The sequence below is a fragment of the Corylus avellana genome, chromosome ca4 (genome assembly GCF_901000735.1).
Source record: "Corylus avellana chromosome ca4, CavTom2PMs-1.0".
Lineage (NCBI taxonomy): Eukaryota > Viridiplantae > Streptophyta > Magnoliopsida > Fagales > Betulaceae > Corylus > Corylus avellana.
In genome coordinates this window covers 12,971,500-12,986,884 of record NC_081544.1, presented here as the reverse complement: position 1 = coordinate 12,986,884, position 15,385 = coordinate 12,971,500, and the positions used below count along the sequence as shown (strand labels likewise).

Here is a 15,385-nt window from a genome sequence, read left to right as displayed (position 1 = left end):
GGAGAGACGATTGCATTTAGCATATGCAACAAGCCTTTTAAACCCTTAGGCATCCCTAGTGGACGAGTGAAGTCTCGTGAGGGCTTAACAAGAATGATACCCACAAACATTGTGCACTATGTTGTTAACAAGAAAGAAGTTTCACATAAACCATGGTTCTTATTCATGAGCAAACTTAAAAAGACAAACACCATAATAACAGTCAAAAGGAAATCCAAAATCAAATTACTCATAAATGCACAATTGAGACCTCATATGTTCTAAAAAGTGTAAAGTGTAATTAGCATACAATCATGAAGCTTTCTGCTTAAACTCAAGACAAGTTCCATAAAATTTGAAAGAATCCCTAACAAATGAAACAACCGAGGCAAGATATGCATTTTTTTTTTTTTAATAGGCCTTGCAATGTCTAACTCCCTTAAGCTTTCTAATTGACTCATGTAACAAGTGTTAGGCCAATGACTCCCAAGCCAGGTGGCTTTAGGGCACTAGATGTAGAACATCTCTAAGGGCTTACTAACTTAAGTCAAAAAGGCTACGAAGTCAGATTAGCCATATCATAAATTAACACTGAACTTCACACCTTTTGACGCGAACACTCAATGCTTAACGAGGCAAGAGGTCCGGTTACTCAGTGAAAAACTCAACATGATCTTTATTTTCTTTTTCCTTCTCTTTTTTATTTATTTTTCTTCTTTTTTTATATATATATATCTTGCAAGCCAATGGTTATTCATCAATAGGTCATCCAACAAATCTCAAAGAGAACAAGCTTAAGCTCAAACATCATACCTCACAGAAAACATGTTAATGTGCTCATAAAAATTTATTTCAAAACAAGTGAAATCTCTTTTACCCAAAAATAAGTCAAAGGACTCAGACTTTTAATGACATAATGATGATGTTCAACCCTTTAAACAAGCTAATGAAATGCAAATCACAGTTATAGTTTAACTCAAACTTGACAACAACATAGCACAATTTTTTTTTTTTTTCAAATTTTTTAACACAAAATGATAAATAAAAATAAACAAATAAGAACAAAAATAAATAGACAAAGTGTTTTTCCATACCCCCAAACTTGAATTACACATTGCCCTCAATGTGTAGTATAGAAATACATTACCGGAAGTAAAGAAATCTCAAGGTATGAAAAAGGCTAGGGCGTCCCCCAAACTTAAACACCAAGACACCTGTCAACAAAAACTAAGAGCAATATTTTTTTTATAGAAACAAAACATCAAAAGATCAATTGCTGTTAGAAACAAAACAAATAAATAGAAATGCAATATAATGAAAAAGGAAAGAAAAAATTTGTGGAGTGAAGTGCAGAAAATAAACTGGAGGAGAAAACTTTACAGTGCTTCCCCCTATCATGCGGATGTCCAACCAATCCCTTCCACCCTTCTTCTTCAAAACTTCATACCCCTCTGAAAGGATGTTTCGCCATCTTATGTAGAATTTCTTGCTTTGAAGGATCGTCTTAGGAAAGTGGTTCCTAGATTTGTGTGCTTGTGTGCACAAGTCCTTGAGTATCTTGACATAAGATGGCTCTTTGAGATATTTAGGCGCAGAAGCTTTGGGCTCTTGATGTGTCTCAAGAGGGACAGTGATGCTGGCAGGAGCTTCAGTACTCACTTCCATGTCACTGGGCAGATTAGGATCCATTGGGAGTTCACCATTTTCATGGTGCTCAACTTGCTCAAAGTGCTCAACTTGCTCATCTTTCTCTTCCTCCTCTTTGTTATCCACAATTTCCTCACTCTCAAGTGTGATGGTGACTTGGGCATGCTCATGATAAGAATTTTCAGAATCATCCTCATCCATCATGTAGTGTCTTTCAGCCATCAGCTGACTTTGAAGCTCTTCTTCCTCTATTCTGTTGAAGTCAGCAACTAGATGACCGATCTGTTCTTCTATCTTGGTCATGGCCTGCTTAAGTTCTTGTATGTCTCTACCATTAGCCATGTTGGAATTCCTCAGCTCCTGTACAGCTTGATTGGTAAAACCTTTTAGCTCTTGTATAGCTTGGGAGTTGGAATTCTTGAGCTCTTGTATAGCTTGGGAGTTGGAATTCTTGAGCTCTTGTATAGCTTGGGAGTTGGACCGGTCGACTTTTTCTATTAATGTTTTCATCATGTCTTCCAATGATGACTGTGGTGCAGGCTGTGGCACTTGAGTGGTAGCCTGATAAATGGGAGGTTGAGCTTGCTGATCGAACTGCGGATATTCTAAATGGTGCAATTCATCAAATTGGTGAGCATAATTTCCTGTAGCTTGAGCTGACCATGAGAAACCAGATTGGTTGCTCCAGTCCGAGTTATAACAATTGAAATTTGAATCAAACCCCAGGCTGGAGAAACTAGTGTTCATTTGTTCATATGAAAAGTTAGATCTAGCTGCTCTGATTTGGTATAATTTGTCCCATAAGTCATCGAGCTCAGCTCGCAGATCTGGACAATTGTTTTCTTCATGATAAGGATTGAAACAAAATGAACATGGTTTATGTGGGTAAAAATTTTGAGGATAGTTGGTAGGAGCTGATGTCCTATAACTAGGAGATGCATTAAAATCATTAAAATGAAAATTCATGCTTCCCCTCACTTTTTAGCATGCAGATATCCCACATAAAATATTAACCAATTTTTTTTTTTTTAAATAAAATAAACTAAAAGAACAGCTAACACAATAAAAAAAAAATGAAAATGAAAATTTAAAAACTCACAAAAAGGACCAAAAATAAATTTTTGGCAAAGATCTACGGAACTGCTGCTTTTGCTATAAGTGCGCTCGATCGCGCTGATGTGCGGAAGGTGCTGCGACAGAACTGTAAAACAAGCCAAACAAAACAAAAAGCAACAAGAAAAATCTTTTTTTTTTTTTTAAGTAATACGAATAAAACAAAACAAATTGTAGAAAAATAAAATCCTAATTATAACTAGTAGAAGAATAAAACTAATTTAGAAAAAAATTGGTTTCAAAAATTGAACCATTCCCCAGCAACGGCGCCAAAAACTTGTTGTGCAAATTTATTTAACTCGCAAGTGCACGAATCGATTGTAGTTTAATGGATTGCAAGTGCGAGGTCGATCCCACAGAGAATTGTATTTTTGAAAGAGCAATTTATATCTAAACTAATTAAATCCTAATCTAGTTCCAAAAGGGTTTTGATTTTTGAGTTTTGAAAATTAAAGGATAAACATAAACTAAATAAAATAAGTAAATCTAAGGATAAAGGTACTAAGGTTTGGGAATTCACACTCACCAAATCATAACAACATACTTTATGTTCATCAATATTAATCCGAAGTTCTCACAAATTAAATCATAGATATGTTTTACTATACTTCAAAGAATTAATCAAAACCATCCAATGTATCCATTCATTGACCAAATCACAAAAGGAATCCAAATTGAATTGAAACACCAGATGTATCCGTAGAACAAATCACAATGGATATCCAATTTTTATGAGTTAAAAGCCAAGCAATCAATCATATGAAATTATCTCAAATCATCACATGTATCCTTGAATCACAAGAGATATCCAAGAATCAATCTATACAATTGATTAAAAGTAAAACAATTGAAATAAAAAACCCAATAAAATCAGAATAATAAAAACTTACATAAAAGTGATGTTGTTCTTCATCGGTGAGGCTTCATCCCCAACCTTAGTTGGGAATTTAGCTCCACATAAAAATAAAATCTAAACCTAAAGAAAAACTAAACAAAAGAATTTTGCTCTCTGGGATTGTGTATCTTTTCTTGAATGCAAAGAAGTCTATTTATAGGCTTAGGGAAGTCCTAGAAGCCCAAGTAAACCTAGATAATTCAGAAGTCTGTCTCCCAGTCAAAATAGAAGTCTGAAATCGGAATAGGATTCGTCCAGATTTGTGTCCTTTAATTGCGGGGCGATTTTGACATAGTAACTGTACGAATTACGAAAATCCTATTTCACAACAAATTGTATTATTTTGAGCTAGCTTTCCAATGCCGTTTGAATCACTTCAATCCGATATTTGAGCGGAGAGTTATGGTCAAAATACTAAGACATGTGCAGAATCTGAATTTGAATCCGATCCGAAATCTTATCCAATCTGAACTTTAATCTGATTTAACCTTTCCTTAGATTTGGTTAGACTTAACCACACAATCTAGGTCTTCTCAAAGTATGCTTTCTTCCAAACGTCGCATTTTTCCCTTTAAAGCTGCAGTTTTTCTTCAATGACCTACAAAACACTAAAAACACAAAACTAACACAAAATATTAAATAACGACACAGCTAAAGGATTAACTAATGTAAATAAAGGGGGTCCAAATATGCAATATTTGGCACTTATCAGTTGGTTATTAAAATGGCTTCCTTCATCACTGATGATTGCTCTTCGTGTCCCAAATCGAGTGAAGATGTTTTCTTGCAAAAACTTCACAACTACTTGATGATCATTAGTCTTTGAGGAGATAGCCTTGACCCATTTGGACACATAATCTAAATTCACAAGAATATACAAATACCCGAATGAGTTAGGAAATGGGCCCATAAAATCAATGCCCCATACATTGAAGAGTTCGACCTCTTGAATGTTTTGTAATGGCATTTGATTTCTGGAAGAGATGTTCCCAGTTCTTTGGCATTTGTCACGGGCACTACAAATCGCAAAAGCACTTTAAATATATGAGGCCAAAAAAATCCCGATTGTAATACCTTGAGTGCCACTTTCTTGGCTCCAAAATGTCTGCCACATGCAAGCTGATGGCAATGTTGTAAGATGTTAGTATGCTCTTCCCCTGGTACACATCTCTGGATGATTTGATCAGGGCAAAATTTGAAAAGATAGGGTTCATCCCAATAGTACTGTCAACATATGGATATCAATCTCTTCTTTTCTTGACTGGACATACCTGGAGGGATGATCCTTGCAGTGATGTAGTTCACAATGTCAGCATACCATGGTTTGTGAACATTGATGGTAAATAACTACTCATCAGAAAATTGTTCACCTAATGGAAGCTCATTCCCTTCTTCTTCATCTAGCAACCTATACAAGTGAGCTGCCACCACATTTTCACTTCCTCTTTTGTCCTTGATTTCTAAGTCAAATTCTTGCAGCAGGAAGACCCATCTGATCAACCTAGGTTTTGCATCTTTCTTTGCAAACAGGTATCTTAGAGCAGTATGATTAGTGTAGATGATGACTTTAGATCCAATCAGATATGATCTAAATTTTTCCAGTGCAAACATGACCAGCTAACAACTCTTTTTCTACGGTGGAATAGTTTAGCTGAGCATCATTCAAGGTCCTAGAAGCATAATAGATGGCAAGAGGTACCTTCTCAACTCGCCGTCCCAGACCAGCTCCCAGTGCAAAGTTGCTGGCGTCACACATAAGCTAAAACGGGAGGTTCCAATCTGGTGCCATCATTATTGGTACAATTGTGAGCAACTTTTTCAATATGTTGAAAGAGTTCATGCACTCATCAGTACATAAAAACTTGACATCTTTGGCCAACAGTGCACAAAAGGGCTTAGAAATTTTGGAGAAGTCTTTGATGAATCTTCTATAGAATCCAACATGTCCCAGAAAACTTCACACCCTTTACTATCACATGAGGAGGGAGCTTGGAGATGATGTCAATTTTTACTTTGTCCTCCTCAATGCCCTTGCTTGAGATGACATGATCCAGCACAATGCCTTATCGTACCATGAAGTGGCACTTTTCCCAATTAAGCACCAAATTACATTCTTTGAACCTTTTAAGGACCATTTGTAAATGGTGGAGGCATTCATTGAAGTCAGAGCCAAAGATGCTAAAATCATCCATAAATACCTCAGTGAACTTTTCCACCATGTCTGAGAAAATGTTTATCATGCATCTTTGAAATGTGGCTAGTGCATTGCATAATCCAAACGGCAATCTTCTGTAGGCAAATGTGCCAAAGGGACATGTAAAGGTGGTCTTTTCTTAATCCTTTCGTGCTATTGCAATTTGATTGTAACCACTGTACCCATCCAGGAAGCAATAGTAGCTAGAGCTGGCCAATCTCTCTAACATCTGATCAATGAAGGGCGGAGGAAAATGGTCTTTTCGGGTCTCCTTGCTAAGCTTTCGGTTGTCAATACATACCCTCCATCCGGTGGTCATTCTTGTGGGTACTAGCTCATCCTCTTCATTTTTTTACCACTCTTTTTGGCACTACTTGAACCGAACTTACCCATTTGCTGTCTGAGATGGGATAGCTGATGCCAACATCTAGCAATTTTAGGACTTCAGCCCTAACCACCTCCTTAATGTGTGGGTTCAGTTTTCTTTGTGCATCCCAAGTTGGCTTTGCTTCATCCTCAAGGAGAATTCTATGCATGCATTTGGCTAGACTTATGCCCTTGATGCCAACAATAGTCCATCCTAGTGTAGTTTTGTGATCTCTGAGAATCCTTAAAAGCTTCTCCTCTTCCCCCGAACTCAATTCCACAGCAATTATCAGAGGTAGTGTCTGATTGGCTCCTAGGTAAGCATACTTCAAATGTGTAGGCAATTGCGTCAACTCTAAGACTGGTACCTAGACAAAAAAAAAAAAGGAACAAGAGTAGTTATATTAGATATAAGAGTCTCAAAAGGTGTTCTATACCTACCTGGATGAGATGAAGAAGCATCAAGTGTAACACCCTGGAAATTAATTAACTAGTAATTAACTTCACGGTTCGTCTCCCAGCCTTATCCCTTTCTGTACTAGACTCAGGGACCTCTACTCCTCGAAAAGAGAGGATACTAAATGTTGGAAACATCAAGATTCTATAAACATTATTCATCACAACCAGAGCATTTGCCGAGGAACATTAAGTAGCTAAAATCACTCTACACAAGTCATCTTCTTTACAAGGGATTCATGCTATACCTTAAGATGCAAGTATGCATCAAAGCTCTTAAGCCTACAACATCACCCAAACGTACTAGTTACCATGAGAACCCACCTAAGCTTACAATAAGTCCTCAAGCATCTCCTGGATCGAATCCTCCACAATAACCAGATGCTTCGTGGTATCCATCTTTTGCTAAACTATTTATAACCGCATGGTTGTACATATGGAGAAAAGGGAAATAATACAAGGGTAAGTCCAACAACTTAGTGAGTATAAATGCATATGACATACCCGTCATTTTATGGTGAGCTTAGTTGTTTGTAAAGCACATGCAACATTATGAGATGACAGTTTATCATGGATGTGATATAGATATAATATGAGAATTGCCACACTTAGAAAGGCTTTTTACAAACAAAGCCTTACAAACTGAAGTGGCAAGGAAAAAGACAAAAAAATTTGGGACCAGCTGCCCATGATAGATGAGGCTGGGTCACTGCCAGACCCATGCTTGGGTCTAGCCGCCACCTACCATGCCCCGGGTTTGGCCGAGACCCGCCTGGCCAAACCCACCTAGGTTTGGCTTGACCCCGCTGGGTCTCGGCCAGACCCAACGTGGGTTTGATTCTTTTCTTTTCCTTTGTTTCTTCATATCTCCACACCGCCGGCCTCACTCCTTCCCTCCCCCTCTTCCTCTGATCCCTCATGCCCACGGTCTCCCTATATTCTTCTCATCCCTCACATCGCATATCCACCGCATAACGTATAATTTTCACCTCAAGAGAGGTATGGATTTATTTTTGGGTTAGTTTGCTTTTGTCTTTGTTTTGGAAGAATCTTTCCAAGCATGAACATACAGGAGGTTTCTTGATGTTGTAGGTAGCTTATCCACCGCATAACGCATAATTTTCACACTAATCTGCCTAGGATGTTATTTTGCAACACAAATCAAGAAAGACCCATGGTGAAAGGAAGACAAATCAAGATACGTTTGGATCAATTCCATGTCTGGGTCTCGCTACGACCCACCATGTGCTGTGGGTCTAGGCTAGACCCAAGCGTGGGTCTGGCCGAGACCCAGCCATGGGTCACCAGACCCACGACGGGGTTAGGCCAAACCCACGACGGGTCTTAGCCAAACCCAGCGTGGGGGTCGTGGCCAAAAAGATTTTGATGGAGGCTTTTCATCCATGTCAAAACTGCTGGACAATAAGTCTTTTAGCCTCTTCTTCTCTATATTTACACTACAAAAAGGTAGAGAACAACAAGAAATAGGCTCAGATCCACAAACTTCATCTGGGTTTGTGACATTTTGCCTGATTTCTCTCACTGGTAGCTTGGTCTCTCACGGGCAGCCTGGTCCCAGTTTTTTTTGTCCTTTTCCTTGCCATGTCTGTTTGCAAGGCTTTGTTTTTAAAAAGCCTTTGTAAGTGTAACATTTCTCATATAATATATGCTTATGAACATGAGTAACAATAATAGTTCAACTGTATGGTCTACCCGAGATATTACCCCTTCTCAGCAAGGTTGGTGCTGTCCTGAGTGACCTGTAATACAACATCCGTGCCCCAGACATTGTACGCTACCTTCCATCCCATTAGTGGCATGACTGAGTCCGACCTCAGGTGGCCCACTCTACTAATGATGTTTAATAAGCACCAAATGTTGCACATTCAAGCCCCTTAATTTACATATGTTAATTCCTTAGCATTGTTATTTGCTTGAATTTGTTTTGTTTTCCTGTCTCAGGTCTTATTTGACAAACCATTGAAAATTGGGCTTAAAAGGGCAAATTGGGAAGACCTAGAAGATATGGTTAAACTTAACCAATCATGGTTAAGTTTAATTAAATAAGGAAAAGGATTAATTCGGAATTTCTCAAATTGGAGTCAAAATCGGATGGATTCAAATTTGGATTCTGCATATGTCTTGGTATTTTGGCCATAACTTTCATCTCAAATATCAGATTGAGGTGATTCAAGCAGCATTGGACAGATAACTGAAATTTATACAAATAATTGTGAAATATCATTTTCCTAATTCGGAGTACCGCAATGCCAAAATTGCCCCGAAAGATAGGGACGCAATTCTGGGTGAATCCTATTCCGATTTGGACTTAGGTTTTCATTATCCTAATTGGACTTGGACTTAAATCTCCGAAATTTCTAGAATTACTAGGGCTTCTAGGACTCTCCTAAGCCCTATAAATAGGCCTCTAAGCATTGAGAAAAAGACACACCGCTTCCTAGAGTTAGAAATTAAAAAATTGTCTTTGGAGCTTAGAAGATCATGTACGGCTAAACCCCTTTGTGGGGTGTTGATGTAACCCTATCCAAGCACAATGGTTTGATTGTATTTAATTTCTACATTTTCAATTTATGCATGTTGATTGTATAACTATGAGAATTGCTACCTTTTGATTATGTTCTTAATTATTAAATGGAATTGTTCTTAAATTCTAAAATCAATATTTGTGAAACTCTTCTCTTGTCTTAGAAAGTATTTTACTTTTATTGAAATCAAATCATTCTTGTTTTTTGTGATTATGAGGATGATGGTTATACAATGGGTTTAATTGACATGTGATCAATAGGATTTGATAGGCCATGCCTAGGGAAGACGGATTGTACTACACCCTAGTTTAGTGTAATTTAGGTAGATAGTCCGTGCCAACCAAAGATGGATTATACTTAATCATTGATTGTATGTATCCTGTTAAAGAATTTGATAATTTACCTAGGGAAGACGGGTGGTACCGCATCTTAGTGGTTAGGTGGACGATCCATGCCAACCGAAGATAGATTATACTTATTCTTTAATAAGGTAGTTTCTTGTTTATTTATAACATGCATAGAATGAATTTCTGGGATTAATTATGATTAACCATTGTTGTGCGGATAGAGGTGAAGTCAATACCCTACACTCTCTCTTATTTTAAATCTCTTTTATTTCATGCACTTTAGTTTTAAAGAAAATCAAATCAATTCTCTTTTTAATTAAGTTAATTTTAATCTTTCGAATTTTGATAATAAAACCCCTGCAGTCCTTGAGGTTCGACACCCTCAATATAGCCATATCCTACGGGATTTGTTCTATTGCGAGTGGTAATTTTTATAATTGATATTTTTTGTCACAAAAATACCACATCAATTTTTGGCGCCGTTGCCGGGGACTGCTTAACGGTTTTATTGTCAAATTTTAAGGATTGATTTTAGCTTAATAATTTATTTTTCAGTTCTAAGTTGCTAATTTTAATTCTGTTTTGTGTTTGGTTTTTATTTTTTTTAGAATTTGCAAACAGGTCCGTAAGCTGCCTTCTTTGTGACTGCGATCGAGCGCACGGACGCACTCCCGCAGGGCTCGAGCCTTCCACTCCTGCGCTCGGACCCATTTGCGGTAGTACGCTCAAGCGCACCCTACTGTGCAATCGAGCGCACTTGCGGAAACCTGCATCCAAAACCCTAAGTGCACCTAAGGGCCGTTCGAGAGTTTTTGTTTTTATTTATTTTTCTGTTGTTGTTTTATGTTAATTCTATTAGTTAGTTCTTGTGGGGAGGCATTCCAACACCCCATGGACCAATGTTCATACTGCTATTGTCCTTATCATCATGTTAGAGATTGTCCTACAGCAGGACAATTTTCTAATTATTCTTATGAGCATATGAACAGACCGTTCTCTAGACCGAGGAATGACCTTTATTCTGATCAATATAACCCGGCATGGAGCAACCAGTCTAATCTCTCGTGGCAAGCTCAAGCTCCTAGGAATTATGCTCCACAACGTCATGAACTGTACCATCAGGCATATCCGCAATTCAATGATCAATCCTATTCTCCTCAATATCAAGCAACTCCACAATAGATATACCAGGCTGCACCACCTCCCTCAGATTCTAATTTTGAGGCTCGGATGTTGAAAATGATGAGTGAGCTGGCGGGTGAGATAAAGCAGACGGTGAAGTCTCAACAGGAACTTTATGCCCCTCAATTCTTCGCCGAGATAGACGCCAAGATGGAAGCTCATGTTGAACAAATCATCAACCACCTCAGTAGGATGGAAGAAGAAGAGCTTCAAAGTCAGCCGGTGGCCACTCCTGATGAAAACTCAATGGAGGAAGAAAGTACTTCTTGTCATGAGCGAGCTATCCCCACACTGAGGAGTGGAGAGGTGGTCGAAAACCACGTGGAAGAAAGGAAGGAGGAGCAAAAGGAGGAGCAAATTGAGGCACCACAGGATCTACATCGGGAAAAAGGCAAGGAAGTGAGCACTGAGGCTTCTTCACCATCAACTCTTATTCCCGAGACGCTATAAGAGCCACGAGCACCTATTCCAGGTAATTTGAAATCTTCACTTTTAGGGACATATGACACTCTCCTGATTATTATTGCTTATGACTTACCAAGAGGCGAGGAGAGTAATCTGCAAGAACAAAAAGAGACCATCGAGGTAGAAAAATTCCCTGAGTATTCCCCTCATTTTAATCCAGTTCATGATGCCCTTCCGGATGAGAAACTGCTTGAGAATACTTAGAGTGATCTACCTCGATTTGCAGACATTATGAATTACCAGTCTATAGGTAAAATTCATTCGCTTTGGTCCAAGAGAAGAAAAGATTGGTGCTTTAAATTTAAATTTAAGGGTTAGAGAACACTGCGCGCATCAAGGATGTGGATTCCGTTGACTTGGCAGATTCCATATATTTTGACTAGATGAGTTAGTTTCATAGGATCGAGCGCAGGCCCTGTGCACTCGACTCCTCATTCCACCAGGGTACATAATCTCCATCTAGGTTTACTTTATCCATTGTTGTTTTATTCCTTGATTATATTTTTACAACAATGTGTGCACTTGATTGGTACATGGTTGGAGTATCACTTTGTTTTTCAGGACATGTGTTTTTGTATTAAAGTTTGGGGGTATGATATGCCCCCATCGTCTCATTCAGGTATTTCTGTACTCTTGATCTTATTCTTTAGTTCTATACATACATTGGGGACAATGTATGATTCAAGTTGGGGGGTATGGAAAAACAAAACATAGTCCATTATTATTGTTATGTCATTCTTAAGCATATGGTTGAGCTTTGATTTTGGTTTGAAATTCATTGGTAGGCTTAGAGTTGGGAACACATGATCATATGACTTAGGGATTTTGAGTCTTACTACTTACTTTTGGCAACATGAGATGCTTCTTGTTTTAATTTAAATCCATCTTGAACACACTAGCACATGTCTGTGAGGTATGAATTTTGAGATCAATTATGTTTGTTTTCAATGTCTTGAATTCTGTTGGGTGACATATTGGATGAATAACTTTGGCATGCTATATACGTATAAAAAATAATATTAAGAAAAAATCAAGTTTGAATTTTTCGTTGAGTAACCAGACCTCTTGCCCCATTAAGCAGTGAGTGTTCGCGTCAAAAAGTGAAATTTTTGGGTTGATTAATAAAATGGCTAGCTTAGCTTCGTAGCCTTTTTGACTCGAGTTAGTAAGTCCTTAGGGGTGTCTTCACACCTAATGCCCTAAAGCCATTTGGTTTGGGAGACATTGACTTAACACTCGATACATGGGTCAACTAGAAAGCTTAAGGGAGCTAAGCATTGCAAAGCTTACAAAAAAAAAAATGTATGCCTTGGTTGTTTCATTTGATATGAAGTCCAATGAATTTTGAGATGGTGATTCATTCATATTGGAATTATTTTGAAGCCTCATGACTATGTGTTAGTTCACTTTGCACTAATTGAAATTTGTGTATCTCAATCTGCCATTGGTAAGTGATTTGACTTGTAATTCCTTGAAATTTTGAAGATGGAGTTTATAATTTTAAGCTTGCTAATGAATGAGAACAATTATTTTTGTGATGCTTTATCCTTTTGAATGACATAATGATGACAATGTTTGTGGGTATCATTCATGGAAAACCCTCACGAGACTTCACTCGTCCTCTAGGGAATGCCTAGGGGTTTAAAAGGCTTATTGCATACGCTAAATGTAATCGTATATCCCACGAAAGATGGATTTATCTTTTTATTTTTCAGTTTATTTTCTATTTTCTATTGCTAAGGGACTAGCAATATGTAAGCTTGGGGGTGTGATAAGCGCCGAATGTTGCACATTCAAGCCCCTTAATTTACATATGTTAATTCCTTAGCATTGTTATTTGTTTGATTTTGTTTTGTTTTTGTGTCTCAGGTCTTATTTGACAAACCATTGAAAATTGGGCTTAAAAGGGCAAATTGGGAAGACCTAGAAAATACCACATCAATGTCCGTCCTATAATGACCATCCATTAGGGAATGGCTGCGCCTAGTCACGAAATCATTGGATCCAAAGCCCACACACACACACATTTGACCATAAAGTTAACTTGTATAGTAAGCCCATGGCCGTTATCCCGCACATACCGGTGTACCATGTCATACGATGCAATTAGTCTTATCAGTCTTTTACATGCATAGTTTTACAAGCCTCATTGTTATCTTGTTAATCAACATACGTTTTCACAAAAGAGAGTTCACAGTAGTTCTAAAATGTATTTCATCAGAGTTGCAAGATATGCATGTTTGATATATATAAAATAGACGTGCAATGCGGGAAAAGTAACAACAAGCATCCATGTGAGTTTGTACTCATCCGAGTGGTTAAGCTCCTCCATAAAATTCCCTTGAGTCTCCATAACCTCGAATACTGAGAAAAAACCTATCATTAGCTCTAAATCCAACAAAAATGAACCTAGAACATGAAAATAGAGGTTATCAGATGACTGGACAAAGTGTTGTTCTCTGAAACGCTTCTTACCGTACGTCCGGGTCCATGGCCTTATGTCCACCCAAAAGGCTTGTACGTTCGATCTCGTGGCCGTGCATCTGCTCAGAGAGTTTCAGGTAGAACCTTATTTCGTTCAACAGTCCTCCTATCCTCCCAAACTGGTTCTAAAGCTATCAAAAGGATTCCTAGGACTTCCTGTCTCAAAAAAACATCTCCATGCAAAAGGAAATATGCCCAAGAAGAATTAGACACTAACCCATGCTTAAACCAAGATTAAGGGCAACAACATAACTAGAAGCTACAAAATACCAACTAAGCTAACTATGAAAAACAACATAATGACTAAGGAACAAACTAAGCTTAGAAGATTACCTCCTTGAAGCGAAACCTCCAAGAATCACCCCACCTCCTCCAAGAACTCACAAAATCCTCACAAAACACTCACATAGGGGTATCAGCGAGCCTCGGGGCAAGAATGAGCGTGAAAGGGCAAGGGGGTATTTATTGGTGAGGAAAAGCTGAGGCACTGCCAACTATCATGAAAAGTAGCGGACGTCCGGTACTATTGAGGCGTACGTCCGGTACTATTTACACAGCAGTCCAAAGGCTATAGCGTATGTCCAGGTATTAAGCAGCAATTAACCAAAAAGTAGAGTACGTCCAGTACTATAGGAGTGTACGTTCGTGTACTATTTGCAGAGTACGTCGTACTATTGTCAGCCTACATACGATGGTCCCTATGCGTACGTCTACACCAAAAACAAGAGCATACATACGGTGGTCCCCTCATGTACGTCCTTTACTAATAACAAAAGCGTACGTCTGGTCAAAAAGTCCAAAATTCCCAAAATACCCTTCTAGCTGTCCTTAGTGACCCAAAGTCCAAATTAACCCTCTAACTAAGCTACTTAAGTTTAGTTAATTATTTGGGTCACTACATCAAGGGAGTGCACAATTTCAATGATGTCGTCAATCACATCTTCAGATTCTGACTCAATGTCTTTCCTTGTGAAACTGTGAGTGAGGATTGCCTCCACTAGATCAATATGATGCACCTAAAAAATTTTCTCAACAGCACCTTGAATTAAACAAACACTAAAACAATCAAGATCATCTTGGTGTAATTTCAGTGCATCAAAAATTTTGAACTCCATTTTCTCCCCATTTACGTTCATACTTACAATACCCTTTTTCATGCAAATTTTTGTATTTACTTTTCTCATAAAGGGTTTTCCCAAGATAATAGGTAAGGGCAAAGGCCTAGGAGATTCTTCCATGTCTAACACAATGCAATCAGTAGGTAAGATAAATTGGTCTACCTTAACGAGGACATCTTCCAAGATACCTCCCGGTCTTCAAATGTTAATGTCTGCTAGTTGTAAGGTGATCCAAGTTGGTTGCATCTCCCCCAAACCCAATGTCACATACTCATTGTATGGCAACAGATTGATACCCACTCCAAGATCCAATAGTGCACGCTCAAACAGTTGATCACCTATTTTGTAAAGGATAGTGAAACTGCCCGAATCTTTTAGCTTGGGTGGCAACTTCCTCAACAACATTACACTTAACTCTTCTGTCAAAAACACTTTTTCATGATCCTGAAACTTCCTTTTATGAGTACAACAGCCCTTTAAAAATTTAGCATACGTAGGAATTTGCTGAATTGCATCTAATAAAGGAATGTTTATTTCAACTTTTCTCTAAGTTTCAAAGATATCCAGAAGTTGCTTCTCTTTCTTTGGTTTTA

General features: G+C 38.2%; 1 pseudogene; it reads left to right on the top strand.

Annotated features, from left to right (window-relative positions):
• Window positions 1–15,385, top strand: part of LOC132178078 (uncharacterized) — a 44,430-nt pseudogene that overhangs the window by 6,389 nt on the left and 22,656 nt on the right.